Here is a 7,785-nt window from a genome sequence, read left to right as displayed (position 1 = left end):
GGACGCATGCAGAGTCCTTCGGTTACTCCGGGTCCTTACAGCGCCGCAGGTGGGAACTCCCACTGCCGGGCTCTTGGGCACATCGCGGACCCCGGATCCCCTCCTGCCTCGACCCTTCGCTCCCAGAGGGCCCTTTCCCGAGCGGCCTCTTCAGACACGCCTCAACCTTGCAGCCGTCACCAGAAAACGGCCTGCCTTCGGGTGAAGTCAGCCTCTTCTGTGCTTCTCGCCTCAGGCTTCTCGTGGCGACCCTACCTTTGAGGGCATACCAGGAACCCAGCGATGACTTCCTCCAAAAGTTGGTTCGTAGAGAGAAGTTACCAAGCCGGGTTCCTCTTACGCCCCAGCATGCAATGGTGGGAATCAATTCGGGGAGGGCAATTTCCGCTGAATTCTTAGAGAAACTGCATACAGTAGTCCCTTGGTATCCGCGGAGGCTTTCTCCCAGGACCCCCACCCCCCACCCCGTGGATACCAAAACCCGCGGATACTTAAATCCCTTATATAAAATGGCATAGTACAGTCGGCCCTCCGTATCCTCGGATGCGGAGCCCGCCTGTACCGAGGGCTGACTGTTAGATGCGCGATTAGAACAGATGGTGTTTGCACAGAGGTTAGGATTAGCCAACTATTCTGACTAGACTCTACTCGAGGAATTAATTCAAGGACTAAGGAAAGCAAAAAAAAAAAAAAAAAAAAACACAGGTGAATAAAAAAATAATGAGGTTGGTCCTAGCAACTAAAGGCTGATCCGGTGTGCACAAACGTAAAAGGATGACTCTGCAACGTCCCAATGTACAGCCTGGGGCAGCAACTGTGAGCAGGATAGCTTGACTGAGGAGAGCAGATAAACTGCAGGGTCTCGGAGGGCCTGACACTGGAGGCTAGTCACTCCTCTGCTCTTCTAATACGGGAGATTTTCACGAAAGTCTGTCACTAGGGTTCTTGCTGAACCCTAGGTTCCTCATAGTTGTCCCCAAAGTAACCTCTCCCCCATCCTACCCATTTTTAGATATAACCTCTTTCAGAAATCCTTCCTAACTATCCAGCCCTCTTTAAGCTCCTTCTTCTCTTATCTACTAAGGTACTTGCACCTGAACCACATACTTTAGTGTTTTATTAAACTTTGTTCAATACTGTGCCTTGACTGCCTGCCGGAGAAGACAGGGACCCTGTCTTCATCTGATTTTCCTCATAGCAGAACTGAATATACTAGGTGCTTATGAGTTTCTTGTTTTGATTCATTTCATTATAAGCTCCATAGGAGAATAAGCAATGACTATCTTACCCTCCACTTTATCTTCAGCAGTTGACCAGGACCTGGCACATAGTAGGTGAGCAATAAATATGTGTTGAATAAAGAATTCATTTACCAAATGTGGCTGTCTTGCTGTAGCTTGTTGCCCCCAGGAAAGGAGGTACGCCTCTCTGAGTTCTGAATTGTACATTGTAATGATAAATTATTAAATGAGTAAATGAATGAAGGAATAACCCAGGACCGAACAGGTTCTTTGGGAACCAATTTACCAAATAGGTGCGGTGGCCAGATGCAAGGGTCAGGTTCTAGATAAAATTAGAAGTCTGGACACAAGACAAATGACCAGACATGGTAAAAAAGAAAGTGTCCAGGCCCAGTCCTTCCGTCAGTCCATATTTGGAGACTTATACCCTCATTAGCTTTCTCTGAGAAAGTGGTGGACAATTTCTCATTAAACCTTCAAGAGACTATTTGCCCAATCATTTGCTATTGGAAAACAAATTATGAGAGTGCATATTTGGGCTTCCCTGGTGGCGCAGTGGTTAAGAATCTGCCTGCCAATGAAGGGGACACGGGTTCAAGCACTGGCCCGCGTGCCGCGGAACAACTAAGCCCATGTGCCACAACTACTGAGCCTGTGCTCTAGAGCCCACGAGCCACAACTACTGAGCCCAAGCGCCACAGCTACTGAAGCCTGCGTGCCTAGAGCCTGTGCTCCGCAACAAGAGAAGCCACGACAATAAGGAGCTTGCGTACCACAACAAAGAGTAGCCCACACTCACAACTAGAGAAAGCCCACGCACAGCAAGGAAGACCCAACACAGCCAAAAATAAAAGCAAACAAATAAATTTATTAAAATAAAAAAAGTGTACATTTGCATTTTTAAAATAACTATAAAATTAATATGGGGATTTCTGGGTCTGGCAAGACAGCAAATGAAAATCATCTGCAAGTACTCCTGCTACAAACAAAAATGTATAAAATAATACATCTTAAAAATCACGTAACTGTGGTCACAGGAGAAATAGGAAATCCTCAGATGCTAGAAATGAAGAGGTAACTGGAAAAAAGCAGTGAGCTTTGGAAGCTGATGAGCACCTTTCCAGAGAGAATAGTGGTCCTGGAAGCCTTGCTTGGAGATTTTTCTTTTACCACCAAAACATTGGGCTGGGCCCTTGAGCAACTGAAACTGATACCACTACATAAAGTTGAAACCTTGAAAAGATTTGCATGGTGGTCCAGTGGGTAAGACTGCACTCCCAATGCAGGGGGCCCAGGTTCGATCCCTGGTCAGGGAACTAGATCCCACGTGCCGCAACTAAAGATTCCACATGCCGCAACGAAGATCCTGCGTGCCGTAACTAAGACCCAATGCAGCCAAATAAATAAATAAATAAATATTTTTTAAAAACTAAAAGATATGCCTCCTAAGTAAAAGGGCAGAGTACAAAAAACCAAAAGCCCAAACCCATGCATCGGCACTAAGAGAAGATAAGAAAAGTTCTCTGCTTGCTATGAAGGCAGGTCAGTGAAAGGGGAGTTGATGTGTGAAAGAACAGTCTTCCCTGAGAATTTGAAACCCTAGACCTGTACTTTGTGTAAGTTTGTGGCCAAACTTTCCCAGAAATGTCCAAAATTGGTCCCTGGGTCTGCATTTTAACATACAGTTAAACTAGGGCATTCTATTAGATTAAAGATTCAGTGGCAGGAGGAAATGTATAATCAGTGACTTTTGGGTGAGTGAAGTTGACTAGCTGCCCTGCTTTTTTATTAAGGGAGAAAAAGGCAAATAACATGTCACTTGAGGTCTACAATTTAAAATTTTTAATCCAGTTCATTCTTTTACAGAAAGCAACAAAAACCAGATCTGTATGAATAAAAAATATAAAAACTAAAGACATGAAAATAAAATAAGTTAGCATGCTCAAAGTGTTATCTTTGTTTTGTTTTGGCCATGGTGTGTGGCATATAGAATCTTAGTTCACCAAACAGGGATCAAACCCGTGCCCTCTACAGTGAAAGCGTGGAGTCTTAAGCACTAGACCGCCAGGGATGTCCCTCAAAATGTTATCTTAGGTATTTTCTCAAGTTTTGTTAAGTCAACTTTATTTAGAAATAATTTACATACAATAAAATGTATGCTTGGGACTTCCCTGGTGGCGCAGTGGTTAAGAATCCACCTACCAAAGCAGGGGACTTAGGTTCAAGCCCGGGTCTGGGAAGATCCCACATCATGTGGAGCAACTAAGCCCATGTGCCACAACTACTGAGCCTGTGCTCTACAGCCCGTGAGCCACAACTACTGAGCCCGCAACCACAACTACTGAAGCCCACATGCCTAGAGCCCATGCTCCACAACAAAGAGAAGCCACCGCAGTGAGGAGCCTGCACAGTTGCAAAGAAGAGTAGCCCCGCTCGCTGCAACTAGAGGAAGCCTGTGCGCAGCAATGAAGACCCAATGCAACCTAAATAAATAAACAAAATAAATTTATTTTAAAAAAAAAGTATGCTTAAAAGGAATTGGTCCTGGGGTTCTTGGTAAAGCAAATATAAATCCTTTTTGGAGCAACACTACCAAAACTCATGCCATCCAACAGGAAAGAAGAAAGCTAAACTGAAGATTTCACAAAAAGAATTAACAAATATTCATGGAAGAGAGAGCAGAACAAACAAGTCACAACACCAAAAATGTTAGATATTAGGGAGTCAATTAAAAAAGATGTAAAATAAGCATGAAAAAATTTATTAAAGTCACTGAAGAAGCTATCAGGACTTTAAGAAAGAATAACACATGATAAAAAAAAGAACAGGCAGATTTGAGAAGAACCAAAAAGAACTTTTAGAAATAAGAAGTACTGTCACTAAAATTAAGAACTTAACAGATGTAGGTCCTTGTCAAAAATGTATATTGTGAATATCTTCTCTCAGTTCGTGGCTTGTATTTTTATTCTCTTAATGGGATTTTTAAAAAATTTCTTGAAAGTCTAATTTATGAAATTTTATTTTGATGGGTAGAGCTTTTTGTGTCCTATTTTAAAAATCTCTGCCCTAGGGCTTCCCTGGTGGCTCAGTGGTTGAGAGTCCGCCTGCCGATGCAGGGGACACGGGTTCGTGCCCCGGTCTGGGAAGATCCCACATGCCACGGAGCGGCTGGGCGCGTGAGCCATGGCCGCTGAGCCTGCGCGTCTGGAGCCTGTTGCTCCGCAACGGGAGAGGCCACAACAGCGAGAGGCCCACATATCGCAAAAAAAAAAGAAAAAAATCTCTGCCCTAATTATGGAGATATTTTCCTATGTTTTCTTCTGTAAATTTCATCTTTCACATTTAGGTCTATGATTAATTTCATATTAATTTTTATGTATAAAGTGAGAAAGGAATCAAGATTCTTATTTTCCACAGGGTATCAATTGATGAGAACTACTTTTTTTTTAATCCCATCCCCACTGAATTTTACTGGCAGCTTTGTCATAAATAAGGTGACTGTTATCTATTGGTCCATTTCTGACTCTATTCTGTCCCACTAATGTATTTTTATATCCTTATGCCACTAACTGTGCAACTTGATTTCTGTAGCTTTAGAGTAGGTCTTGGCATCTGGTAGCATAAGCCCTCCAAATTTATTTTGCTTTAACATGGCTCTATCACTAATAGAGGACAATTGTTAACTTTTTTAATGTTTCTAAAAATATAATTTTATTGAATTAAATAAATTTTGTATTCAACAAAATTTAGATTATACTGCATATGTTAGTAAACTGCATAATTCACTTAACTTGAATATTTCCCCATGTGCTCAAATCGTCTTTGAGAATGTGATATTTTAAAATACTTTTATTTTAAAGTAGTTTCAAGTTTACAATAAAGTTGCAAAAATAGTATGAAATAATTCCCTCTTAACCACCCAAAGTCCCCAACTGTTAACATTTTATAACATTTACCTTATCATTTTTTCTCACCCTCTCTCTGTATATATTATTCTCCCACCCCCATCCCCAAGCTGTTTGAAAGCAAGTTGTAGATATGATGCCCCATTACCCTTAAATATTTCAGTGGCTATTTCCTGAAAACAAGGACACACTCTCCTACCTACCACAGTACAACCCATTAGAATCAAGAAATTAATACAGTTCTACCATCTAATCCACAGATGTAATTTAAATGTCATCAACTGTCGCAGGTAGGTGGAGACTGATCACCTCACTGCTGTTTTCATAAATTATTTGGGAGATTTTCACAAAGTTGGTCATATCAGTCATTAACCCAAACACTTTTGGTTTCTTTTAGTGGTGAATAGTATTTAGAATCCAAGTCTGGGTGTGTTTATTGTCCCTGAGATGTCATTATTTCCAGTTCCTCTCAGTGGATAGACCTATGAAATACATATTTACACACACAAACCCATTCATCTATATTTCTGTTTCATATATATGTTACATATATGAAATAATATGTATATGTTCTTTTTTCATTAATTTTTGTTGGAGTATAGTTTGTTATATATGTTCTAATACCAATACTTCAAATTCCAATTCAGCCCTACATAGTCTTTTCTAGTCTTCCCCTCCTCTATAATTTTACCTTTAGTCTCCAAAATGGCTCCCATTTTCCACAATATATTTACCTGCATTTGCTTATCTTGAAAACCATGGTAACCATCACAGTGGAGCCTCTTCAACTTGTGGCTGAGTCATTTTAACACTTAACCTAAAATTTTCTAATCATTGCCTTACTATCTGGCATGACAAGAGTTCCAGGCTCATCTTTACATTTCCTGCCCCAAACACAACAATGAGCCATTTCTTCAAAAAGCTCAGATGGGGACTTCCCCAGTGGCGAAATGGATAAGAATCCGCCTTCCAATGCAGGGGACACAGGTTCGATCCCTGGTCCGGGAAGATCCCACATGCCGTGGAGCAACTAAGCCCACGAGCCACAACTACTGAGCCTCCGTGCCACAACTACTGAAGCCCGCACACCTAGAGCCCATCCTCCACAACAAGAGAAGCCACCACGAGGAGAAGCCCGTGCACCACAAGGAAGAGTAGACTCCACTCGCCACAACTAGAGAAAGACTTCATACAGCAACGAAAACCCAACACAGCCAAAAATGAATAAAATTAAATCTTTATAAAAATAAATAAATAAATAAAGCAACTATAGGGCTTCCCTGGTTGCGCATGGTTAAGAATCCCCTACCAACGCTGGGGACACGGGTTCGAGCCCTGGTCCGGGAAGATCCCACATGCCACAGAGCAACTAAGCCCAAGTACCACAACTACTGAGCCTGTGCTCTAGAGCCCATGAGCCACAACTATTGAAGCCTGCGCGCCTAGAGCCCGTGCTCCACAACAATAGAAGCCACCGCAGTGAGAAGGCCACGCACTGCAAGGAAGAGTAGCCCCTGCTCACCGCAACTAGAGAAAGCCTGCGCAGCAACGAAGACCCAACGCAACCAAAAATAAGTAAATAAAATAAATAAATTTATAAAAAATAAATGAAGCAACTATACACCAATTTTTTTTATACCCCAATTTAAAAAAAAAAAATTTTTTTAAGGGTACAGTACACTAACAGGTCCGAACTGAATTGCAGTTCCAGGTTCACATGTGAACAAACCTTCACCCCTCAGTGAACCAGAGATTCTAGGGATCCAACAGGCTGAGGTTAACCCAGGGCCAAATTGAACATTCAGGGCAGTTAGCAAAGTGTTGAGCTTCATAGCCTGAGCATATACGTCTCTACACGTGGATTAGAGCCTGATCAGCTCTAAAGGGGACGGGGGGGTGGGCGGAATAAAAAAAAATTTTTTTAATTTAAAAGCTCAGATGGGTTTTAGTGGGAAATTGAATTTCAAGAACACAATCTGGGCACTAGGGATGCTTATTTCTACTGGATTGGTCATTATTTCTAAGCTGCTTCAGTGGAGAGAGCTAGGGAGAGAGATAGATCTATATCTATATATAAATCTATGCTTATAAAGAGAGAAATAGAGGGCTTCCCTGGTGGCGCAGTGGTTGGGAGTCCGCCTGCCGATGCGGGGGGCGCGGGTTCGTGCCCCGTTCTGGGGGGATCCCGCGTGCCGCGGAGCGTCTGGGCCCGTGAGCCACGGCCGCTGGGCCTGCGCGTCCGGAGCCTGTGGTCCGCGGCGGGAGGGGCCGCAGCGGTGAGGGGCCCGCGTACTGCCAAAAAAAAAAAAAAAAAAAGATAGAAATAGAAATAATTTATAGTGCTACTTCAAATTCAAGACTACAGGGGTTTATGTAACCTTTTGTATATTACATGTTTCTTTCCTTTTCCACACTGAGAATCCTAGTTCTCAAGAAAATAGGGGATTCCCACTAGCTATTTTACACATGGTAGTATATTTAAAACCTAATCTCCCAATTCGTCCCACCCTCCCCTTCCCCCACTGTGTCCACATGTCCATTCTCTACGTCTACGTCTCTATTACTGCTTTACAAAAAGTTTCATCTGTACCATATTTCTAGATTCCACATATATGCGTTAATACACGATATTTGTTTGT

This window comes from Globicephala melas, chromosome 2 (assembly GCF_963455315.2).
Source record: "Globicephala melas chromosome 2, mGloMel1.2, whole genome shotgun sequence".
In the NCBI taxonomy this organism is placed as follows: domain Eukaryota; kingdom Metazoa; phylum Chordata; class Mammalia; order Artiodactyla; family Delphinidae; genus Globicephala; species Globicephala melas.
The sequence above is the reverse complement of the archived record's forward strand: the minus strand, read 5'-3'. Positions refer to the sequence as shown.